At 36.9% G+C, this 25,940-nt stretch overlaps 1 protein-coding gene and 1 pseudogene across 2 annotated transcripts in view; one reads left to right on the top strand and one right to left on the bottom strand.

The window, feature by feature from the left end:
- The window catches only part of ANKRD6 (ankyrin repeat domain 6), a 252,189-nt gene that overhangs the window by 207,339 nt on the left and 18,910 nt on the right, over positions 1–25,940 (bottom strand). The gene's annotated exons all lie outside the window — the stretch shown is intronic.
- Positions 12,727–14,256, top strand: LOC143682802 (amidophosphoribosyltransferase pseudogene; annotated as a pseudogene).

Genomic DNA, 25,940 nt, shown 5'->3' with positions numbered 1-25,940 from the left:
GCATGGCCAGAGTATATCATGATTTCAAGGGGCATGTGCCAAGAACATCTCCAAAGGAACTATGCATAACCCAGCCTGCTTATCTGATTCTTTCAGCCCTGCCATTTCTAAAGGCACACTGAGCTGAAAGGGTACAGATTTTGACCAGTCTACCCCACACTCACAGAACACTGTTAGCCCAGTAGCTACCTTCACAGGGTGAAATGTGGGGACTTCTAAAATTTCTCATTTTTATTACAATATATTTGACAAATATGAAAGAATTTATGCAATATATTGCATATATGAGAGACATGAGGATAATAAAACTCACTTCCAAAGTTAAAAAATAGAATATAAACAACACCATTGACCCTCTTTACGCTCCACCCTAGCCACGCTCCCTTGCCTTTCCACAAAGTCTATCCTGAATTTTATGTTTAGCTTCCTTTGTCTTTATGATGGTTTTACCAAATACGTATATATCTACAAGCAATATTTGCAAAAAAGCAAGTGGATTCTTCTGTGACTTCCTTCCCTTCCTCTCCTGCCCCCACAACACTATAAATTTCTTCTCTGGAGAATCTGAACAGCTCCTAAGACAAGACCCCCACATGGATTACAGTTATAAACACTGAGCCCCCAATTGTTTTTCATCCTTAAACATGAACAGAAAACCAAGGCTCACCAGATATTAAAGGAAAGTTTCCAAAATTAAAAGCAGTAAACAAAAATAAGTAATCCTGGCAGAAATGAAAATAATAAAAGCAACAGACAAGAACTAACAAAACAAAACGAATACTTGAATTAGTCTCCTCAGAGAAATTAAGAAAATATTGTAACCATTTAACAAGAACAAGTTATAATGAAAAAGGAATTCTCAATGCTCAGAGAACAAAAAAGTGTTCTTGAAAATAAAAATGTGTTTCACAAAATACAAAAAAAAATCCACAGAGGATCTGGGTAGTAAGTTGAGAAAATTTCTCAGAAGTAGAACCAAAAGACAGAGATAGAAATTGAGACAAAAATTAAGTGAAAAAGCAGCTCAATCCCTTAAGCACAATATCTGACTATCAGAAACTTCAGGAAGAGAAGACAGAGAAAAAAAGAAGGGAATTACCAAAGATGCAAAAAAAGAAAATTTCCCAGAGAGTGAAGGAGATGAATCTCTACATGGAAAGGCCTCATTCAGCACAATAAATGAAAACAAATCAACCATATCAAGTTGTTGGCATTTCAGAATGATCTAAATTCTCTACATGGAGGGAATAAGATAATTAACAAGAGGGAAGGGATGTCTTTTTCTCTTCTTCCTCACTCTTACGGAATGAGCTGGACAGCATATATCTACTTTGTTCTTTTAAATTAGAATAAGAATATATTTCTTTATTTTGAAGGCTCATAAGAATGAATGACACATTAGCACTGTGTTTCTGATGTGATAATGATAAAGGGTACCCATCTGACCCACATTGTGGCAGGAGGCAGAAGTGAGAGTTCTCACAGCTGGTACAAAGTGTCCACTGAAGAAAGCCTCATTCACTGAAGAAAGGATGCTGATTTAGACTCGATCTCTGCTGCATGTTACAGCCAGGTCTCCATGACCTTCCTGAATCCTTCATTCCAGCACCAGCTGACCCTCTTTTCTTTTGTCACTCTTGACTCCATTTAGGCCTAGGCCAATTGCCCCTCTTGCCAGCTGCCTCTGAAACCTATAGCACATCTCTCTGGAGCGCTGCTGGCCTACCACCCTCAGGGGCACCAGGGGGGGTTGGTGAGAGAACATAACATCACATTACCAAAAGCAAACAGTGGGGTTCCATGAATAACCGATGGAACTGATTGCAACACAATAAGCAAACTCACCACCATCCCCTGTCTACGTGGGACATGATTCCCAGGGGTGTGGACCTTCCTGGCAACGTGGGACAGAAATCCTAGAATGAGCTGGGACTCAGCATCAAGGGATTCAGAAAATCTTCTAGACCAAAACGGGGAAGAGCGAAATGAAACAAAATAGTGTCAATGGCCAAGAGATTTCAAACAGAGCCGAGAGGTTATCCTGGAGGTTATTCTTATGCATTAAATAGATATCACCTTTTTAGTTAAGGTGTAACAGAGAGGCTGGAGGGAACTGTCTGAAAATGTAGAGCTGTGTTCTAGTAGCCATGTTTCTTGAAGATGATTGTATAATGATATAGCTTTCACAATGTGACTGTGTGATTGTGAATACCTTGTGTCTGATGCTTCTTTTATCTATCTTATCAACAGATGAGTAAAACATATAGATTAAAAATAAATAAATAATAAGGGGAACAAATGTTAAAACAAATTTAGTAGATTGAAATGCTAGTGATCAATGAAAGGGAGGGGTAAGGGGGATGGTATGCATGAATTTTTTTGTTTCCTTTTTTATTTCTTTTTCTGAACTGATGCAAATGTTCTAGGAAATGACCATGATGATGAATATACAACTATGTGATGAAAAAAAGAATGTTCATATTGTATGTTGATTGTTTTTATTAATAAAAATTTTGAAAAATGGAAAAAAAAATAACTGATGCTTGGACATATATACCTAACAATCTCACAGAACACAGGCTTCCTCTCCAAGATCCAGAATCCGCTAGAGGTCAAGGGAAACCCCTTGATTGTTTAAACATTTTTGGAATAATTGACAGTATATATCTTATAACTATTTGAAGATGAATTTTACTAAGAGCTCCATACTGTCCTAGCAGTAAACAGCTCATCATTTGTGTGAAATAGTGGGTTCTGGTGCCTTTCTGAAGCACAATAAAAGTTAAGAGTTACAAGTTTAAATAAAAAGTAATTTCAGGAGAGGTCGTTGTTCTTTGCCTTTTTGTGTGTGTGTATGCTGTATGGCAGGGTCACATCTCATTTTTCTATGTGAGTATCCCATTATTGCAGCATCATTTGTTGAACTTGTTTGTTTGTTTGTTTCGGGGGAAGTCCACAGACTGGGAATTGAACCTAGGTCTCCCGCATGGCAGGCAAGAATGCTATCATTGAGCCACCCTTGCATCCCCTCGTTCTTTGCGTTTTTAGTACTATTTTCTCACAACTCCAAAGACCTTATGCTGTGTATGATATATATAAGACAGGAAATCATGTCCCCATTATGAAGATTTTAAAAACTAAATATTCATCTTTGGTGACCAATCCATAGGTGTATATACGCACTTTCTGTATTTTAAAAACGTCTCTAAAATGGAAATGTTAGCGGACAATGAGGAGGGGTAAGGTGTATGGTATGTATTGGTTTTTTCTTTTTATTTCTTTTTCTGGAGTGATGCAAATGTTCTAAAAATGATCATGGTGATGAATACACAACCACATGATGATACCGTGAGCCACTCATTGTACACCATGTATGGAATGTATGTATGTGAAGATTTCTCAATAAAAAAATATATTTTTAAAGTCTCTTAAAATAAAGGGCTCAAATAACTTCAAAACTTTGTTTAAACAGAAAGTCTGTTATGGGAATTGCCTAAACACAATCTTTTATTGTCTTAGCCAACAGACCTTATATTGTCTACAAAAAAGCGTAATTTTTGAATATATGAAAACAGAACACAGGCTTGTGAACCCCACTCAGCTCAGAACTTAGGAGGGCACTGGTATTTCATAAACAATCTAGTTGTAATAAGTCACCATGATTCTATGTCCTATATGGCTTAAGACTATGCTCTTTAGTGTTTGCCAGGCAGAGCTACTTCAGTCCAGGTCTGAAACCTACAGACAGAGGCATCTTTGTTCTTAAGGCAGGCAGACAGAAGCCAAGAGGGAGCTTGCATTACGTTTTCTGGAAAACACTGCTTATTATCCACCCATCTCTGCCATAAGTAAATTTAAATAACCTTCACTCTGCAAAACAGCCTGATACCAAAAGGATACAGACACTGTAAATTTACTTCACCACATTTTTCTCTCTTCTGTGCTTTTTAAAATTTTATTTATTTTTTTAATTGCATAATATAAATATATACAAAGCAAAGAAAGAAAACAGCAGTAGTTTTCAAAGCACTCTTCAACAGTAGTTACAGGACAGATCCTAGACACCGTCATGGGCTACCAATTCCATCATTTCAGATTTTTCTTTCTAGCTGCTCCAGAATATAGGAGGTTAGAAGGAATAAGTATTTTCTATCATCACAATCGACTTTTTTTTTTTCTACCACATTTGTTAAACCGGCAACTGGTCACCTCGAATGCATTTGTTGAGTGAAGCACAGTATAAACACATTAATTTTAGTTATATCTTTATGATATGAATTGTATAAAACTAAGTGTGTCAATTACTAATTTACTGGACAAACTTCCAGGGATGTAATGATTCAATAATACCACTTCACATACTCCCCTCACATGAGACTGCATGTGGCTGCACTCATTTCTGCAGCCCTGTGAAGTACAATCAAAATAGAGTAAATTAAGGGGCTTATGCTGCTATTAATAATGTTGCTAAGTTTCCTCTATGAATGAGCCCAAACAATTTACTTAACAAATGATACTGTTATTATTGAATGTGGACTGCTAAAAAAAAATAAATCCTAAATTATTAGCATCAGTTTTGCAATGGACATAAACAGATTTAACACAAAGCCATGATCTCATACTTTTTCATATTAAGTCACCTGAGTAAGTATACATCTTCCTACAAACAGCACATAATACTCCAGCACAGGTTTATAATCTTAAGGAATCTCATCTCACACCAATTCTATTCTTTCCTATCAACCAACTAACATACTCTCTCTACTACCCACACCTTAATCTTTGCTCAACTTGCTTCCCCCCTTTATATCTTCTTCCTGCCCCTTATCAAATGCTCTTCTGTCAGTCCTAGTAAAGCTTTCCACCTCAAACAAAGGCCTCTGTGATATTTGTAATGGTTAATCCCAATTTCAAGAAACTCAGTAATTTCCAAGATGTATATGAATTTCATGAAACTGCAACTCCACTGTGTGAATTCCAAAACATTGACAGAGTATTAGTACACCAACAAGAATGGATATTGTGACTCCAACATAATTATTTCATTTTTTTCTCTCCCCCTCCCCACTATTTCCCATGCTGAAATGATCTTAACCAGTAAATATAACAAGACATTAGAGAAAAATAATTTACTTTGTTTAAAAAAATTATACTTGTTTATAGTAAGTATTGTTTATAATAAATATTGAACATACTCTCTCTCTTAGGAGAAAAAAGAAAGAACTAATTTGTTATTCATTGATAGAATCTATGGTGTTATCCAAATGGAGCACTGCCAGGCATCTGCCAGCAAGTTTCCTGCCTCTGTGATCACGAACTTCTAGGTCCTATTATTCCCACACCTGGTTTACTCTAAAAACTAGAGGGGAAGAAAGTTGGTCTGGATCCTAAATTCAAAAACACAAGGGAAAAAAAAGCCTCAGCAGGATAATTTCTAAAAGAACATCACAAAGGAAAAGTGAATTACTTGAATTAAAGGTAGAATGCTTTATTTCTTAGAACGTATGCCCTCTAGGGCCAAGGACAATATTCGATCAGTTTTATAAAGTAGCAACATAGTTCTAAAAATTTTGGAAATGTAATGGTCTGCTTTCTTTGTCTATCATAATTAATCAGAGTGTATATTGATGAAAAGAAGTACAGATGGGGCCTGATACATGTTTGCTTATAAAAGTCATCATGTTTATAAAAACAACCCTAACGCTTACAAGGTTGGTGGGATAAATAAATGGTCCTTAGAGGACAATGGAAATAGAGGTTGGGGGACTGGACCCGGAATGGACATTGCACGATTCCAGTCTTCTGGGCTGGAAGTGCACGATTCCAGTCTTCTGGGCTGGAAGCTTTTAATTGACCTGAGGCTCATCTGAGTTATTGCTGAACTCATTGAAATCGAGGTAATGACATGTTAATTTGGAAGAAAAGTGGCTATCAGAAAAAGGAAGGACTACTGAGCATAAACTCTGTGGACTAGCAGGACACAAGGCACTGACATACACAGGAGTGCACCTCCTCCCAAATTGCCCTTAGCTGCTCTACCAAAGATCTTGGTAAATCCAAACATGGCCCCCAAAATAGAGTCGAGAGGTTATCCTGGAGGTTATTCTTATGCATTAAGTAGATATCACCTTGTTATCCAAGACGTAATGGAGAGGCTGGAGGGAACTGCCTGAAAATGTAGAGCATGTTCCAGTAGCCATGTTTCTTGATGATGATGTATAATGATATAGCTTTCGCAATGTGACTGTGTGATTGTGAAAACCTTGTTTCTGACGCTTTTATCTACCTTGTCAACAGACAAGTAGAACATATGGAATAAAAATAAATAATCGGGGGGAAAATATTAAAATAAATTTAGTTTGAAATGCGAGTGATCAATGAAAGGGAGCGGTAAAGGGTATGGTATGTAAATTTTTTTTTTCTGTTCTCATTTTTCTGTTGTCTTTTTATTTCTTTTTCTGAACTGATGCAAATGTTCTAAGAAATTATCATGATGATGAATATGCACTATGTGATGATATTGTGAATTATTGATTATATATGTAGAACGGAGTGAGCATATACTAAGAATGCTGGTGTTTCTTTCCTATAATTGTTTTTTTTTTAATTAATAAAAAATTAAAAAAAAAATAGTGGCCCCAAAGTGGGCAGCAGGAGTAGCTGCCCATGGTGTTGAACCCTGGTGGAAATCACAGGCCCAGAACGAGGAAGACCAGAGCCCCTCAATGGAATTTCATTCTAGCCCAAAATTATCACCAATTTTCTGCAGAGTTTTATTAGTTTCATCATTAAAACAAGAGATAAATTGGAAATCCTCTTTTCATGTAACAGACTAAACACTGTGGAAAAATTGTTCAATTAATTTATTACGTTCCACTCAAAGTTTCAAAGTTACAATTTCAGCCTATGAGTCACACTGTTTACCAGTAACAAAATCTAAAATTTCTACTGACACATCTTAGAGTCAAAGACTAACCATTTTATTTAAGGTCAATATCTCAGGTGAATAATGAAGTTGATGAGAAATCTACTAATAGATAAATGTATGTGCTTGAATCAGTATAAGGCTTTTAGTCAGACATAGAGATTGAGCATAAAACAGTTATCTTGAAAACACTTAAAATATCTCATTAAATATGAAGTAGAAATACAGTGTTTAATAACTTTTAATTTTGATGACCTGCCATGTAAGGTGACCATTTGAAGCTGAGAACATACCAACAGGCTTCTCCAAAGTAAGATACTTTTTAACCATCCAGTTTATGGCAGCCAGCTCCAAAATGGCCCCCCATAATTCCATCTCCTAGCATTCACACCTTGTGGAGTCCCCTCCCTCAGCAAAACAAGGCTGGATCTATGTTGGTGTGCTGGTTTGAAAGGACGTATGTCCCCATGAAAAGCCATGTTTTAATCTAAATCCCATTTCATAAAGGCAGAATAATCCCTATTCAATACTGTATGTTTGAAACTGTAATCAGATCATCTCCCTGGAGATGTGATTTAATCAAGAGTGGTTGTTAAGCTGGATTAGGTGATGACATGTCTCCACCCATTTGGGTGGGCGTTGATAAATTTCTGGAGTCCTATAAAAGAGGACTTTCTTTTTGGAGAATGAAAGAGATTCAGAGACAGCAGAGCAGAACAACATAGCCACAAGAAGCACAGTCTGCCAGCCAGTGACCTTTGGAGATGAAGAAGGAAAATGCCCCCCAGGGAGCTTCATGAAACAGGACACCAGGAGAAGAAGCTAGCAGATGATGCCGTGTTAACCATGTGCCCTTCCAGGTGAGAGAGAAATTCTGACTGTATTTTCCATGTGCCCTTCCACTTGAGAGAAACCCTGAACTTCATCGGCCTTCTTGAACCAAGGTATCTTTGACTGGATGCCTTAGATTGGACATTTCTATAGACTTGTTTTAATTGGGACATTTTCTTGGCCTTAGAACTATAAACTAGCAACGTATTAAATTCCCTTTTTTAAGAGCCATTCTGTTTCTGGTATATTGCATTCCAGCAGCTAGCAAACTAGAACAGTTGGTCAATAGAATATAGTGAAAGCGACAGTGTGACTTCTGAGGTTAGCATAAAAAGCACTAGAGTTTTTGTCCTGGCCTTGAGGATTACTCACTCTGGGGAAAAGCAACTGCCGAACCATGAGGACCCTCAAGTAGTCAAGAAGAGGGGTCCCTATGGCAAGGAACTGAGGCCTCCCATCAGCGGCCAGCACCAGTGTGTCAGCCATGTGAGGGAGGCACCTTGAAAGGGGATCCTACTGCCCCAGGCAAGCCTTCAGGTGACTGTAGCCCCAGACCCACTGACTGCAACTTCACTGAGACACCAGAGGCAGAACCTCCAGCTGGGAGACTCCCTAATTCCTGGCTGACAGACTGACAGTAAAAAAAAAAACAAAACAGTAAATTGTTGCTGCTTTAAGCTACCACGTTTTGGGGTAATCTGTAACTGGAACATAACCAGGCCTACTCTTCAGTGGTGTTCTTCATGGTTGATCCTGACTCTTCAATGAAAAGTTTTACGTGACTATGCTTTATATTTTGTATGATTAGTTGTCAAACAGCCCAGGTATCATGACAAATAAACAGTACAGAAAAGAAAGGGAGTAGTGGAGGAGGGTTAGAAACCCATAGGTAAAGGAAAAAGATTTAAAAGACATAAAAGCATTTTAAGGCACAGCATTACACTACAGAGTCTAAGGATGCACACGTGGTGTTTTAGTTTGTTAACGCCACCAGAACACAACACCCTGGAGATGGATCAGCTTTTAACAAGGGGGTTATTTAGTTACAAATTTAGTTTCTAGTTATCTTTCATCTGGGTTCCTCTGTCACATGGGAAGGCACATGGTAACGTCTGCATCTCCAAATATCTGGGTCTGAGCTCCTCTGAGCTAAGTTGTGCTGGGCTGTTTCTTTTTCTTCTGACTTCTCTTTTTAAGGCTCATTCATTGCAGAAGGCCCTCCCCTTAGCCGACTGCAGATGTAATCAGCCATAGATGAAATTCACATGCCGATGATTTAAGCCCACAGCAACAGAGTAACTGGGCACCATCACCTGGCCAAGTTGACAACTGAACCTAACTACTACACTTGGATAAAGGACCTATTTAAAACATGCAAGGAAGTGGTTACTATAACAGTTAGGCAGTCCTCACTTTGCATAGTTCTTACATGCACAATATCAGTTACCATAGTTTGGCTAAATTACATCAGTTCCTCAACAACTTAGTTCAAATTTCATTGCCACAGTGTATTAATTCTAAGTAGTGGCATAAAATACAATCTTCACTACCAGTTTTTCAGTCCACAAATTACTATAAAATTTATGCTTGTGCATCAAGACCAGTGACCAATCATGTGACTTCTTTCAAGGTCTGTTGGTGATTAGTCACTGGACATCCATTATTCTGTTCATATGCAGACAGCAAAGCACATAGTTGTGCTACTTTCTTGTCTTCTAGCGATAAACTCGCATGACATTTTACAAAACTGAGTAATTCAATAGAGGAAATTGGTCGACGAAGATCAAAGAGCAGAACTTCCAGGCAGAGTAAGGAGCTCCAAACTCACTCTTTCTCCACAAACAGCTAATGGATAGGCAGAAACTGTCAGGAACAACTGTTCTGGGGCTCCAGAACCAGGGAACACTGTACAGTATCCAAGGAAGAGCAAAATGAAAGAGTGAGAAAAGACATGAGAGAGAAGCTTGGAAGAGAGTGTAGAAATGAAGAATATCAGTAAAAGTAACTAAAAGGTAAAAAAAGACACACACGCCGGAGACCCAGGTTTGATTCCTGGTGCCTGCCCATGCAGAAAAAAAAGACAAAAAACAAAAAGCGAGACGAAAATAAGATACGACATATAAAAGCTAAAGGATAAAATGGTTGAAGAAAAAAATGCCTATACAGTAATAATTTGAATGTTAATGGATTAAACTCTTCAGTCAAAAGCAGAATGGATAAAAAATATGATCCATCTATATGCTGTCTACAAGAGACTTACTTTAGACCCATGGACACAAATAGGTTGAAAGTGAAAGGTTAGAAAAAGATATTCCATGCAAACCATATTCGGAGTGGGGGTAGCTATATTAATATCAGGAAAAAAATTGAGTTTAAATGCAAAACTGCTAAAAAGAGACAAAGAAGGATACCATATATTAATAAAAGGGCCAATCCACCAAGAAGAAATAAATGTCATCAATATTTATGCACCTAACCAGCCTGCCCCAAAATACATGAGGCAAACACTGTCAACATCGAAGGAAAATAGATATCTCTACAATAATAGTTGGAGATTTCAGTATACTCTCATTAGTAGATAGAACATCTAGACAAAGGAACAATAAGGAAACAGAGAACTTGAATAATGAGACAAATGAACTAGACTTAACAGACATTATCATTACATTGTACCTCCATAACAGCTGTGGGGTGTTCATGGGTCATTCTCTAGGACAGACCACATGTCAAGTCACAAAACAGGGCACAATAAATTTTAAAAGATTGAAATATAAAAAGTACTTTCTCTAATCATAATGGAATAAAGTTGGAAATTACCAACAGGCAGAAGACTGGAAAAATCACAAATTTATGGAAGTTAAACACACTCTTAAACAAGTGAGTCAAAGAAGAAATTACAAGAGAAATCAGCAAATATCTCAAGACAAATGAAAATAAGTTCACAACATATCAAAATTTATGAGATGCCCTGAAGACAGTGCTAAGAAGGGAAAGTAATTGCCCTAAATGCCTACATTTAAAAAAAAAAAAAAAGAAAGGGCTAAAATTGCAGAACTAATTGTACACCTGGAGGAACTAGAAAAAGAAGAGTAAACTACTTTCAAAACAAACAGAAGGAAAGAAATAATAAAGATTAGAGCAAAACTAAATGAAATTGAGAATTAAAAAAAATAGAGAGAAATTAAAAACCTGAAGTTGATTCTTTGAGAAAATCAATAAAATAGGCAAATCCTTAGCTAAGACGCAAGTAAATAAAATCAGAAATGAGAGGGAGACATTACTTTTTTTTTTTTTTTTTTACATGAGCAGGCTATGGAAGTTGAACCTGAGTCTCCAGCACAACAGGCAAAAATGCTGCCACTGAGCCACTGGTGCACCATCCGAGACACTACTTTTGACCCCAGAGAAATAAAAGAGGTCATAAGAAGATACTATAAACAGCTGTATGCCAACAAATAGGACAATTTAGATGAAATGGACAACTTCCTAGGAACATATGAACAGCCTACACTGCCTCTAGAAGAAATAAAAAACCTCAACAAATCAATCACAAGTAAAGAGATTTAAATAGTCATCAAAAACCTCCCAGATTTGGATATATTAATATCCATATCCAAAGGAAAGAGGATGCCTACTTCATACCCTATACAAAAATGAACTCAGAGTAGATCAAAGACCTAAATAAGAACCAGTACCATAACACTCCTAGAAGAAAACATAAGGAAACATCTTCAAGACCAGTGATAAAAGTAGTTTCTTGGACCTTACACCCAAAGCACAAGCAACAAAAGAAATAGATAAATTGGACAAAATTTTGTGCTTTGAAAGAGTTTGCCAAAAGGGTGAAAAGGCAGCCAACTCAATAGGAGAGAATATTTGTTAACCACATTTCTGATAAGGTTTGGTATCCAGAATATATAAAGAAATCCTACAATCAACAATTAAAAGGCAAACACCACCAATTGTAAAATGGGCAAAAGACATGAATAGATATTTCTCCAAAGAGGAAATACAAATGGCTAAAAAGCACATGAAGATGCTCAACATCATTAGCCATTAGAGAAATGCAAATCAAAACCACAATGAGATATGATCTCACACTCAACAGAATGGCTGCGATTAAACAGGAAACTACAAGTGTTGGAGAGGATGTGGAGAAATAGGAATATTTATTCACCTCTGGCGGGAATGTAAAATGGTACAACTACTGTGGAAGACAGTTTGGCAGTTCTTCAGAAAACTAAATATTGAGTTACTCTATGGCCTGGAAATTCTGCTACTAGATATATACCCAGAAGATCTGAAAGCAGGGACATGAACAGACATTTACATACCAATGTTCATAGTGGCATAATTTACAATTGTCAAAAGATGGGAACAATTTAAGGGTTCATCAACCAATAAATGGATTAAAAAAATGTGGTATATGTTTATGATGAGATAATATGCAACTGTAAAAAGGAATGAAGTCCTGAAGCACATGACAACATGGATGAACCTTGAGGACATGCTTAGTGAAATATGCCAGACAAAAGGACAATTATCATATAATTCACTAATATGAACTAATTAGAATATGTGAATTCATAATCATAAAACTTAGAGTATAGTTTACCAAGAGATAGAGCAAGACTAGAGAATGGGGAGCGGTTGCCTAATACTGACCAAATTTTTAATAAGGCTGAATTCAAACGTTTAGAAATGGACAGAGGTGACGGTAGGTAGCTCGTTATTGGGATTATAAGCAATAGTGCTGAACTGTAGGTAAATACAGTTGAAAGGGATTGTTTAGAGTCACGGGTGTCACCAGAAGGAAAGCTACAGGTTAAAATATGGGACTGTATGTAACAGTGAACCTTGTGGTGGACAGTGTTTATGATTACACTAAAAATAAAAATAAGTTCTTTCAGGCCTGGACAGCAGGTCCGTCCGCGTGCCTTTGGCGGCGACGTGGAGCTGGAGGAGTTGGGATGTGAGAGGCATGTGGCGGGTTCAGCTGCATCGCCTCAGGAGAGTGGCCCTCGCAGCCAGATGTGCTGCGCGTGACCTTCCTGGGACTCGTGGGTCTGCAGCACGGGGGTCAGGAAAGTGCCGGTATTGTGACCAGCGATGGGAATGCAGTGCCACCATTCAAAATACACAAGGATTGCCTAAGCAAAGGGCATCAGTCTACTAAGTCACGTCTTCAGTGAAGATAAAGAATTTATACACTTCAAGTCTTGGAACTGGACATACAAGATACACTACTACAGGAAAATACAAATTAGAAAATTGTCAGCCTTTTGTTGTAGAAACACTTCATGGGAAAATAGCAGTGGTACGTAACGGCGAATTAGTAAATTCTGCCTAAGGAAAAAGATTCTCCATCATGATGTTGGTCTGTCAACAAGTTCTGATAGTGAAATGATTACCCAGTTATTGGCATATACTCCTCCTCAGGAACAAGATGACAACTCAGACTGGGTAGCAAATATTAAAAGCTTAATGAAGGGGGCACCGACAGCATACTCCCTCTTATCATGTACAGAGATGTTATCTATGCAGTCTGAGATCCTTATGGAAATCAGGCTTTATGCATTGGTCATCTTATTCCTGTATCCAGTATTAATGAAAAAGGAAAAAACTCTCAGAAATGGAAGGATGGTATCTTTAGAATCTTATAGCTTTTTATCTATTGGTGCAGTATATTACCATGAAGTCTTCCCAGAGAAACTGAAAATATCCAGACATAATGTCCAAACTCTTGATATTGTACCAAGGTTGGAAGGAAATCCAATGGCTTTTTGCATATTTGAATATGTTTATTTTGCAAGACCAGATAGTATATTTGAAGACCAAATGGTTTACACAGTAAGATATCGTTACGATCAGCAGTTGGCAGTTGAAGCACCTGCGGATACAGATTTGGTCAGCACTGTTTCCGAATCTGCTATGCCTGCTGCCCTTGGTTATGCAGTAAAGTGTGGACTCCCATATGTGGAAGTGCTGTGTAAAAATCGCTATGTAGGAAGAACTTTCATTCAGCCAAATACGCGGTTAAGAAAACTTGGTGTTGCAAAAACATTTGGAGTACTGTCAGACAATTTTATAGGCAAAAGAATCGTTCTTGTAGATGATTCTATTGTGAGAGGCAACACCATCTCCCCCATAATAAAACTGCTCAAAGAATCTGGTGCAAAAGAGATACACATTTGAGTAGTCTCACCACCAATTAGATATCCACGCTACATGGGAATAAACATTCCCACAAAAGAAGAGCTTATTGCCAATAAGCCAGAATTTGATCATCTTGCAGAATATTTACGAGTAAACGGTGTTGTGTATCTGTCAGTAGAAAGACTGGTCTCAACTGTAGGAGAAGAGCAAAATTTTAAAAATAGAAAGTGGGAAAGCAAGAAATTATCATTCAAGAAAATAGGAATGGTCTGAAATGTTTTGAAAAGAACAATCATTGTACAGCTTGTCTCACGGGAGAATACCCTGTGGAACTGGAATGGTAGCTGGTGGGGGCAAATATGTTTCAAGATATAAAGTTGGTCAAGAAGTAGTAATTATGCCTTATTACGCATGTAGAATGCCCACATGACTATGTTTACCTTTGTGAGTTTGGAATTTTTCTGAAAAGACTACCAAAGTGCTATGCTTTCTTTAATAATCCTAGATAAATGTTTTGGAATAAAATAAAATCTAGGAATTTGTGTGGTCCTTTCTGTTTTAGTCAGTAGTTTAGTAAAGCTTTGAAGTTACCAGTTATGAGATCATATGCACTTAATCTCAGATATTTAACAGTAATGCAAAGTAGAAGTAAATTTCTATTTCAGAGGGATTGCCAGGTACCATATCTTTCCAATAATTCTTAAAGAATTTTGGAATTTGAGAATTGTTGAAATTCAGTTATGGAACATATTCATAATTGAACCTTGCTAGTTGCATATTATACAGCAATATGTGGCTTTTTTTTTTACACAAGTGTTAACTAGCCTTTATCATCTGGTCAGAGAAGGCAGATGGTAAGTGGTGTTCGTCAAATCCATGCTATAAAAGGTCTGCAAGAGGTAGGACATGTGATGCAGACAGGATAGGTGAGTTAATATAAAATTTCATGCCGTTTGAATCCATTACGCCCCATAGAAGTCTAGCCTTTTGTTCTTATCATGGTTATGATCTTGGCTTCTCTGCCTAAATTAGACAAATCTTTTATTTTTTTAAAATCACACAATTCTTGGACCTCAGTTTCTCCAACTGTGAATGGGATGCTTATCTTATTAAACTAAATAGGAATGTGAATAAATGTCATATTTTTGGTGGTAGGAGCCATCATTCCACCTCTAAATTTTAAGATCGTGTATTATTATTAGCTTTGGAAATTTTGGCTGTTACTCTGCAATTGAAATTTTATTATGATGTGAAGAAACACAATTTGATAGTGCTTTGCAACTTTTACTGAGATACCTGAGAATGTTGTGAACAATGTGTTTGCTGGTAAAAAACTTTCCTACATTTGACTAGAAAGTGTGATCTGTAATACTTAGTGTCCTGCTAGCATAAACCCAGCAGGGAACAGAGTACATTTGAAATTTAAAAACAAAACATTTTCTAGATTCCAGCAAAACTTTAATTTGATTAATTATGCTTTCTTATGCAATGCTTGATCATTTGTAAACATGCATATATTTATGTGTATACACACATATAATTAGTTAAGTGAGCAAGTAGATGTACTGTAAGGAACAGTTTTCTTTAAGGATCAAGGAGATTCTCTTTTTAGAATTGGGGGACCATATCCAAGAATCCACTTATAATCACTTTTCCTTCTTTGCTTTATTGGGATCTAACACATTAGACTTTTTAATTGTGAAAATATCTTGGTGGTTTTATTGAAATTTTTTCTTTTAATATCTGAGATTTGGAATTTTAAGAAGACATGCTCTCCAACCTCCATGTGTGCAAAATTTTGAAAAACCTAAGTTTGTTTCTCTGTCAACTTACCACAATTCGATGCATTGTGTCCATACCCATTTAGAAACTTAATATTTATTAATAACTAAAGATCTTTCACCCTTTTTGGGACATAGTCTCTCATGTTGTTATATTAGTGCAGGACAAGGTAAAATCTTGACAGCTCATGAAGCTTACTGCACTGGGAAATTAGAACCCTGTGGCACAAACAAACTGGCATTGGAATAAAGCCCTGGGACAGTTACAGCTTGTATAGTCATTTGTCCTAAAGGTATTCTTCATAGCAGCATGGAGGAGGTCTAATTTTGAACCGGCCTTACATTTGAGTTTTAAAAGCAAGAGACTAAATTAAAATATCTAATTTGACTGTTGTGTTTTCCATGGTTTTTATTTTGCTTTATTGAGCTTCTTTAATAACGGAAAGTAGTATTGTGACAGTTTGGTAATTCTAAAAATTTTTAAATGCTTTTCCATCATGGCCTTTAATTTCATAAGTTTTCAAAGTCTGAATTAAATCACACTTTTTTGGCAGAAAAAAATATGTCTTTCACAAACTAGTAAAATGTACGACCCTTCTACAAAGAATTAATAATATATGGTATATGGGGAAAAAGCATCTATTGCATCTATTGCAAACTACAGACTATAGTTAACAGTAATATCTTCATATTCTTTCATCAACAGAAACAAATATATCACACCAATACTAGGGGTCAATAATAGGGAGGATAAAGGGTATAGCGTGTTTAGGGCTTTCTTCTTTTATGTCTGTGCTGGTTTGAAAGTACTATGTACCCCAGAAAAGTCATGTTTTAATCCTGATTCAATTTTGTGGGGGCAGTCATTTCTTTTAATCCTAATTCAATACTGTAAATTTGGAAACTTTTGATCAGATTATCTCCACAGAGATGTGGCATGTCCTCTTGTGGGTGTGACCTTTTGATTAGATGGAGATATGAGTCCACTCATTCCTGGTGGGTCTTGATTCGTTTACTGGAATCATTTAAAAGAAGAAACATTTTAGAGAGAGCCAGAAACGACAGAGCCGACAGAGAGAGAGCTGACGCAGATGCCAACACTTGGAGAACAGAGACACAGATCTTTGGAGATGATTGGAGCCCAGAAGATGTTGCTATAAAATATTAAGCAAGCCAGAGTGTGGAGAGAGCCAAGGGAAGCCAAGAGATGAAAGTCAGCCCTGGAGAAGAAAGGGAGGAATCCCCACAGGAACAGAGGCTGAAGGCATCAGAGCCAGGAGCAAGGAACCAACAGATGCCAGCCATGTGACTTCCCAGATGACAGACGTATTCCAGAACCAACGGCCTTCCTTGAATTAAGCTATCTTTCTCTGGATGCATCATTTTGGACATTTTCATAGACTTAGAACTGTAAACTCGTAATTTATTAAATTCCCTTTTTAAAAGCCATTCCATTTCTGATATATTACAATCCAGTGGCTTTCAAACTAACATGTCTATTTGTTATTTTCCTTTTTGGAGTAATTAAAATATTCTAAAATTGGTTTGATGATGATTGTATAACTAGGTGATGATACTGTGAGACATTGATTGTATACTTTGGATGGATAATATGGTGTATAAATAAATCTCAATAAAATTTGCAGTTAAAAACAAAAACAAACAAAAAAAAACCTCCCAAACAAACAAACAAAAAACCCAGTACCAGAAGGCTACACAGGTGAATTCTACCAAGTATCCCAAGTAGAATTAATACCAATCATGCATAAACTTCCAAAATATTGAAGAGGGGGGAATGCTACCTAACTCATTCTATGAAACCAATTATCATGCTAATACCAAAGCCAGACAAAGATACTATGGGAAAATAAAATTATAGACCAATTTCTCAAATGAATGCAGATGCAAAAATCCTCAACAAAATACTAGCAAATCAAATCTAACAGAATTATACACTTCAATCAAGTGGGTTTTATCCCAGGTATGCAAGGGTGGTTCAACACAAGAAAATCATTAATGCAAAACACCATATTAACAAATTGAAGAGAGAAAAAACAAATGATAGCCTCAATTGGCATGGAAAAGGCATTTGACAAAATCCAGCATCCTTTCTTCATTAAAAAAAAAATCACTTTGAAATATAGGAAAAGAAGAAAATTTCCTCTACATGATCAAGGGCATGTATGAAAAACCCACTGCTAATATCATACTCAATGGTGAAAGAATGAAAACTCTCCCTTTAAGATCAAGAACAAGATGAGGATGCCCATTATCACCACTACTTAACATTGTGCTGGAAGTTCTAGTCAGAGCAATTAAGCAAAAAAAAAGAAAAAGCCATCCAAATTGGAAAGGAAGAAATAACACTTTCCCTATTTGCAGATGTCATGACCCGATACACAGAAAGTTCCAAAAAAAATCTACAAATAAGCTACGAGAGCTAATAAATGAGTTCAGCGAAGTGTCAGGGTATGAGATCAATATGCAAAAATCAGTAGTGTTTCTACACTCTAGTATTGAGCAATCTTCGGTGGAAATCAAGAAAAAAACCCATTTATAATAGTATCTAAAAGGGTCAAATATCTAGGAATAAATTTAATCAAGATGTAAAGGACTGGTAGTCAGAAAACTATAAAACATCACTAAAAGAAATCAAAGAAGACTTAAATAAATAGAAGGACATTCCATGTTCATGGATTGGAAAACTGTTTTAGTAAATGCAACACACCAGAAATGGATTGGCTTTTAATAAATGGGGATTTATTTAGTTAAAATTTTATAGTTCTTCAGAGAAAAGCAGCTAACTTTCATCTGAGGTTTTCTGTTACATGCAATGTCTGCTAACCTTCCCTCCTCACTTTTGGCTTCCAGTGGCCTTCCCTAGGCCAATTCCTTTCTACATCTCTAAATGTCTGGGCTGAGCTGTGAGTGCTGAGGCTCATGAGGTATGCTGAACTGCTTGGGCCGTGCTGCATTGAATGTTCTTTGACTTCTCACTTTTAAGCCTCCAGGTAATTAAATTAAACACGACTCATTGCGGAAGGCTCTCCCCTTAGCCAACTACAGATGTAATCAGCCATAGATGAATTTCATGTGCTAATACTTTAAGTACACAGCAACAGAATGGGCACCATCACCTGGCCAAGTTGACACCCAAACCTAACTACCACCAAGACTAAATATCTTAATGTCAATTCTACCCAAATTGATTTACAGAATTAGCACAATCCCAATCAAAATCCTAACAGCGTACTTTGCAGAAATGGAAAAGGCAATTACCAAATTTATTTGGAAATGTAAGGGATCCCAGATAGACAAAAACATTTTATAAAAGAAGACCAAAGTTGAAGGACTCATGTTGCCTGGCTTCAAAGCACACTGCAAAGCCACAGTGGTCAAAATAGCATGGTACTGGCAAAAAAGACAGATACATTGATCAACAGAATCAAATTGAGAGCTCAGAAATAAACTCTCATATCTACGATCAACTGCTTTTGACAGGGCTGCCAAATCTACTCAACTGGGACAGAATGGTTTCTTCAAAAAATGGTGTTGGGAGAACTGAATATCCATATCCAAAAGAATGAAAAAGGCCCCCTATCTCAAAACCCTATACAAAAATTAATCCAAAATGGATCAAAGATCTAAATACAAGAACCAGGATCATAAAGCTCCTAGAAGAAAATGTAAGGAAGCATCTCCAAGATCTTGAGATAGGTGGTTTTTCAGACCTTACAACCCAAAGCATAAGCAACAAAAGAAACAGATAAATTGGACCTCCTCAAAACTGAAGACTTTCACACCTTGAAGGACTTTGTCAAAAGAGTGAAAAGGCAGCCTATTCAATGGGAAAAAATACTTGAAAACCATATATCCAATAAGAGTTTGATACCCAGAATATATAAAGAAATCCTACAACTCAACAATCAAAAAGACACAACCCAATTAAAAATGGGCAAAAGAGTTGAACAGGCATTTTTCCAAAGAGGAAATACAGATCACTAAAAAGCACATGAAAGATTGCTCAACATCACTAGCTATTGGAGAAATGCAAATCAAAACCATGAGATATCATTTCACACCTGCTAGAACAGTCACTCTTAAATAAACAGAAAACTACAAGTGTTGAAGAGGATGCAGAGAAATAGGAACACTTATTTACTCTTGGGAGGAATGTGAAATGGTACAATCACCATGGAAGACAGTTTGGTGGTTCCTCAGAAAGCTCAGTAGAGAACTGCCATATGATCTGGCAATCCTGCTACTTAGTATATACTCAGAAGAACTAAAAGCAGGGATGCAAACAGACATTTGCACACCAATGCTCATAGCAGCATTATTCACAATTGCCTAAAGATGGAAGTAACCCAAGTGTCTATCAACTGATGAACAGATAAACAAAATGTGGTATATAATACAATGGAATACTATTGAGCTGTAAGAAGATATGAAATCCTGAGGCATGTGACAACATGTATGAACTTTGACGACATTACCTTAAATGAATGAGCCAGACACAAAAGGGCAAATATTGTATAATCTCACTGATATGAATGAACTATAATAAGCAAACATATTAAGTTAGAATCTAAAATACAGGTTATCAGGAGATAGAATGGGGGTAGAGAATGGGAAGCTGAGGCTTAATTTGTGCAGAAATTCCAAGGAGGCTGATTGCAAAAAATTTTGGAAATGGATAGTGGTGATAGTAGCATATTATTTTGAGTATAATAAACAGCACTGGCATATACGTGTGAATGTGGCATAAAAGGGAAGTGGTAAGTTGTGTATGTTACTAGAAGGAAAGTTAAAGGCCAGACACAAAAAGATAGATACTGCATGATTCCATTTTTATGACCAGAATACAGGTATAATCACAGATTTATAATACAGAATATAGGGGACTTAGAGATACATAGAAATTAGAGATGGATGAACCCTTAGCTAATGAGGTTGAACTCCAATGTAAGGGAATAGATAAGAGCGAAGGTGATTCTCTAGTGGTCTAGAAGTAATATTACCATACTGAAGATGAACAAGAATGAAAGGGGTTGTATACACCTGTGTGTCCCAATGACTCACTAGAAATATGAATGAATTCAAAGATATGAGTCTTGTATAAAGAGTGTTTAAGTCCAGGGTACAAGGGGAAAACTGCTACTGCATGCTATGAGCTATGTTCAAAAGGAAACCATCAGCACTACCACAGCAACAGCAGAGGTAAATAAGGGGGTGAGGGACAAGAGTTAAGAGGAGGTTTAAATTTCCTCCTTGATGAGGGTGTGTTTATTGGTTTTCTCTCTCTTGGGAACAATGAAATTACTTAAAATTGAGAATGTGGATGGACTGTAGACTTTGGGCATTCTACATGATGCCCGATGAATGCAGGTGGCTGAAGGATGCACTGATGGAGAAGCAGATTGGCGAACGATGGTGTATACTTATGAACAAAGGTTGTGCTGCTACAAAAAGGAACAAAGTGAACACAGCATCGTCTGCTAGCTTTCTCTCCTGGCTTTCTATTTCATGAAGCTCCCTGGGAGGCGTTTTCCTTCTTCATCTCCAAAGGTCACTGGCTCGTGGGCTCTCTGCTTCACGGTGCTGCAGCATTCTCAGTTCTCTCCGAACCTCTCATTCTCCAAAATGTTTCCCCTTTTACAGGACTTCAGAAACTAATCAAGACCCACCCAAATGGGTGGAGACATGCCACCAGCTAATCCAGTTTAACAACCACCCTTTATTAAATCACATCTCCAGGGGGATGATCTATTTACAGTTTCAAACATTCAATACTGAATAGGGATTAGAAGAAATGGCTGCCTTTACAAAATGCAATTAGGATTAAGACATGGCTTTTCTAGGGTACACACTCATTTCAAACCAGCATACTCCACCCTCTGGAACCTAAAAAAGACAAAATAATGGTGTATACTTATGAACGAAGGTTGTGCTGCTACAAAAAGGAACAAAGTCATGAAGCATGTAATGATGTGAACGAACATATGGGACATTTGGTGAGACAAAAGCCAGAAACAAAAGAACAACGGTATGGTCATCTTTAGAAAATGCTTATAAGAAAATAGGGGCCTAGATTGTAAGCTTTTAGAGCAGACACATTAAGTCCAGAGTAGTGATTATTCTTTCTGGATTTTGAGAGGCTATTTTATATATATAACCTGATATTTAAAGATAAGAACAAAGCTGAACAGGTTGGGGCTAAAGTAATCCAGAATATAGGGGTAAGGAAGATTATCTATATTGTAGAACCACACACACTCTTTGAGACCAATGGAAGAAAGGTTTATTTGGTCTGGGACTGAAATTTTCTGTAGTGCATAATCTAATTCAACCTATCTGTATAGCTCGTTTGAACAATGAAACACAGGGAGCACAGAATAAGAAAGAGGTCCTCAATCCTGTATAGATTATTGTAATGCCTGGAAACATTCTAGAGTACATTAAGCAGATAATAAAAAAATATTGGCAAAGTTCCCTGAAGGAGAGGAGAAAGACTATGGAACTACTAAATCTTAACATCAGGAATCCCCTGATACTGTGCCAAACTTTAGGAACACCCAAATCAATAGGCCATGCCCTCGATCATGAAACTTACTTTTGTGAAGCTTATGTGGTAGCATAGAAGCTTAGATTACCTATAGGCATGCCTAAGAGTTACTTCTGGAGGACCTCTGTTATTGCTCAAACGTGGCCTCTGTTTCTCTAAGCCCAACCCTGCAAGTGAAATCATTGCCCTCCCTAGTATGCGGGACATGACACCCAGGGGTGAAAGTCTCCCTGGCGACATGAGAGATGACTCCCAGGGATGAATCCAGACCTGGCACCATGGGATCAACAATTCCATCCTGACCAAAAGGGGGAAATGAAGTGTAATTAATAAAGTATCAGTGACAGAGAAAGTTCAAATGGAGTCAAGAGGCTACTCTGAAGGTTGCTCTTACACAAACTTCAAATAACCTTGCTACCTATCATAATCTGCCAACTCCCAACCAGGACGATTCCAGCCAATCCTAAAGAACACCTAGGGCAATATATAAGATTCCACAAGGGTTCCAGGCACTAGAGTAACTTTCCAGAAACCTACAACCTCCAGATGGGTCCCTGGTCCAGATAAGTCCTGAAACCTAGCCCAGCCTGTCCAGAACATCACATAGTTCCATCTCCCTACCCCATATTAGTGACAGAACCTTCCAATATAAAAAATTTAGAACTGCCATATCCCAAACAACCCTAAAGAGATATGGAAAGATCAAAGGTAATGGTAGAATTATACATAGAAGATAGGATCTACCAAATGAATATGAATGCTGAATCTTCAAATTGATATTTTTTAGTCTCCTGTATTTTAGAGCAGCTAGAAGTAAAAACCTAAAATTGTGAAACTGTAACCCATATCAAAGTCTGAAATATGTTCTACAACTAATTGTGGTGCTGTGCATTGAAATTTATAGTTTTTTAGTATACGTTACTTTTCAAAAAAAAAATAGAAGTTAAAAAAAAGTTGACCGTGATGATAAAAAATATTTAAGCCCTCTAGTCTCTTATATTCTGGAGTAGCTATGAGGAAAAGTACGAGAGGATCATATGGCAGCCCATGACAAACTCTGGGATCTGTCCTGTAACCACTTTTTGAAGAGTGCTTTGAAGGCTATTGCTTCTTTATTTCTTTGCTTTGTACATGTGCTAAACTATACGAAATAAAAAAGTTAAAAAAAATTAATCTTAGTGAAAGAAATGAGAAACAAAATACTATAATATATGGCATAATTTCATTTTTATAAAATGTTAATGTAAACTAATCTATAGAGAGAATTAGATTAGTAGATATGTAGGGTAAGGGAAGGATAAGGAATTGAGAGGTAACTGCTAAAAGATATGTTGTTTTGGGCGGGCCGCGGTGGCTCAGCGGGCAAAGTGCTTGCCTGCTATGCCGGAGGACCTCGGTTCGATTCCCGGCTCCAGCCCATGTAACAAAAACGGAGAAACAGAATACAATAAAACAAGAAAATGTTTAAAAATGTTTCCCTTTCTTCCTTCCTTCCTTCCTTCTAAAAAAAAAAAAAAAAAAAAAAGATATGTTGTTTTGTTTTTTTCTTTTTGGAGTAATGAAAATGTTCTAAAATTTACAGTTGTGTTGAATGCACAGCTCTATGTTTATATTAAAAGTCTTTGTATATTCTGGATGGATTTTATGGTGTGTGAATATATCTCAATAAAACTGCTTTATAAAAAAATTAATGGAAAAAAATCAAAGTACAGCCAATAAATGAAAAGTGAAATTTTAACTGAATCTAAATGGAGTTTTAGCAGAAATAGCTGATCATGGTAATGTTGATATTGCTGCCATTTGAGGACTTAAGATGTGCAGCCAGAGGAACTTATTGACACTTACTGACAAAAATGAGAAAACTGACTGAGATAAAAAGAATGAAGATGCCCCAGAGGAAGTGACTCTGGCAGAAAGATCCCATTAAAGGAACTCTTGGAGAAATTTCACAACATTTGAAAGCACAGAGGATAAAATGCTGGAGTCTGACACAAACTTGAAAGTATGAAAATTCATCAAGGCATACAAAAGAGGCTTGTTCTGTATAAGTTATATGCTGAGAAGAAGATAAGCTCTGTTCGGACTACCCTTAATAAGTTTTTGTAAAGTAATAAAGCAGTTTAATCTCAATATTTCTAACATTGTAAACTACAGTACGTTAAATTTTGCTAATTTTTTTCATTTCCCTATGCAATTATAAGAGACAGTAAGAGTTTTTAACATTTTGACAAAAATTTTTAGAGGTTCTGGAAAAATCACAATGTTCCCAACTGATTCTTAAGATAGCTTTGCAAGGTTTCAGCTTGCATGATCGTTTTTAAAGTCCTTCATTACTGTGCAAAAGAAGAACTGCTTGTAGTTACTTTTCGAAGGAAGAAGAGGGCAGGAGAGTTGTGATTGGGATGTGGAACAAGGAGGAGCCTCTGGGGTCTCTGACAAAGTTCTATTTCCTAACTTAAGAGGTGGTTACAAACATATTTTCCTTATCATTATTTGTTAAGCTAAAAAAAATTTTTTTTTTCTGTAACTCTCATCATCCATGGGAGCAGGGAACTATCAATGAGGAGTAGTCTGAAACATCAGGCCTATGGTCTCCTTTCTAAGAAAAAAGAAAGAAAAGCCACCGAAATTGGTAAGTTCTTGGCAGAGGGCACAAAGACGCCTGTGAGACATGAAATCAGATCCCAGGCCTTCTGGATGGCAGGTCTACACTCTTCTCTTTAAAGCCTGCCAGAACTTCAGGAAAGACTTTCCCTAATGGGTATCTTTATCGTCTATTTCCAAGAGAGGTGATTCAGTCACGTTTGAAACTGTAGACCTGGGTTTTTAAGATGGGTTATTTAATGCTAATCAGGAAGAAAAAGATGAATACATAGGGAAGTCAAAAGAGAGTCGCAAGTTTTAATTTTTTTACTTTAGTTACTTTTCAGGTGGAAAGATTCGGCTTTGCAGAGAACAGTAAAACAGTCTGCTTTGCTGTTCCTAGCCCAGCACTCTCAGACTTAAGGAATACCATTTATTTTGTTGGACTGGGGCAGCACTGCTGTGGATTTATGGCATCTGAGTGGGTTACAATCAACACTTGGTCATTCCTTCTAGATTTATTATTGTAACATTTTCCCCCTCACATGCCCTAATAATCTCTGATGTTACTCTTTTCATACAAAATCGATCAAATATTACCATGGCTTCTACTTGTTTAATGATTTAGGGAATATGTTTTCTATCTTGTATACTACTTCCATTAACACTAATGAAACTACACCCTACATAACTGGGATATTAACTTCCATCCAATGTAGTTGACTAGTAAATTCAGAGTAAAGAATACAAAGCCTCTTAAGATTTATTCTCTTGATACATAACCATTGACCCCACAGATATAAAGGAAGTAATGACAGGATACTATGAACAACTTTATGCTAATAAACACAACGATGTAGATGAAATGGACAACTTTCTAGAAAGGCAAGAACAACCAACATTAACTCGAGAAGAAATAGATGACCTCAACAAACCAATTACAAGTTAAGAAACTGAATCAGTCATTCAGAAGCGCCTCAAAAAGAAAAGACCAGACCCAGGTGGCTTCACATGTGAATTCTATCACAAATTCCAGAAAGAATTAGTACGAATCGTGCTCAAACTCTTCATAAAATTTGAAGAGGAGGGAAAGCTACCT

This window comes from Tamandua tetradactyla, chromosome 5 (genome assembly GCF_023851605.1).
Source record: "Tamandua tetradactyla isolate mTamTet1 chromosome 5, mTamTet1.pri, whole genome shotgun sequence".
In the NCBI taxonomy this organism is placed as follows: Eukaryota; Metazoa; Chordata; class Mammalia; order Pilosa; family Myrmecophagidae; genus Tamandua; species Tamandua tetradactyla.
Note: the sequence above shows the minus strand (reverse complement) of the source record. Positions and strands in the feature narration are given on the sequence as shown.